Source organism: Varroa destructor, unplaced genomic scaffold (assembly GCF_002443255.2).
Source record: "Varroa destructor unplaced genomic scaffold, Vdes_3.0 BEIS01000421.1, whole genome shotgun sequence".
Classification (NCBI taxonomy): domain Eukaryota; kingdom Metazoa; phylum Arthropoda; class Arachnida; order Mesostigmata; family Varroidae; genus Varroa; species Varroa destructor.
Window position 1 is genome coordinate 1 of NW_019211874.1, and position 956 is coordinate 956.

A 956-nucleotide genomic window follows, 5' to 3' on the forward strand; every position below is an offset into this window, starting at 1 on the left:
AAAACAGAAATCTCGCATAGAGCAAAAGGGTAAATGCTGGCTTGATCTTAGCTTTCATTACAAGTGTAGACCGTGAAAGCGTGGCCCCTTGAGCCTTTTGTTTTTAGGAATTTTAAGCAAGAGGTGTCAGAAAGGTTACCACTGGGATAACTGGCTTGTGGCGGCCAAGCGTTCATAGCGACGTCGCTTTTTGATCCTTCGATGTCGACTCTTCCTATCATTGCGAAGCAGAATTCGCCAAGTGTTAGCCACCCACTAATAGGGAACGTGAGCTGGGTTTAGACCGTCGTGAGACAGGTTAGTTTTACCCTACCGTTCGCAGTTGTTATGGTGATGGTAATCCTGCTTAGTACGAGAGGAACCGTAGGTTTAGACAATTGGTTTTGTGTTTAATTGAAAAATCAGAGGCACTAAACTACCATCTAATGGATTATGACTGAACGCCTGTAAGTCAGAATCCAATCCGGAGTCCATAACATTAGTGTCTGGAATGTGAATTGTTTATTAAATAGTTGTGTGAGTGCATAACTGAGCAACATGAGCAAATTGAAATGAAGTAGCGAATGTCTTCATAGAGGTTTTTGATCTTATTATGTTCCGGGCACAAGACAATCTGCATATGACTTTTATCAGTCGAAGTGTTGTAATTAGTAGAGCAGTTACCATACTGCGATCTAATGAGACGTATCTTCGTATTGGGCGTTTGCTGTTTGCGATGAAATAATTGGCTTGTTGCAATAGCATAAAAGAGCATAAAAGAAACATAACAACCTGTTGCGATTGTTAGCCATGGTTCACAACGTAAAGATTTGAGTAAATTTATGGAACTTCCTCCATAATCTAATGGATTATGACTGAACGCCTCTAAGTCAGAATCCAACCCAGAGTCCATAACATTAGTGTCTGGAATGTGTATTGTTTATTAAATAGTTGTGTGAGTGCATAACTGAGCAATA

At 40.3% G+C, this 956-nt stretch overlaps 1 pseudogene; it reads left to right on the forward strand.

Moving 5' to 3' along the window:
* LOC147754139 (large subunit ribosomal RNA) lies at positions 1 to 707 on the forward strand (annotated as a pseudogene; the record flags this gene model as incomplete).
* Positions 708 to 956: the final 249 nt, after the last annotated feature.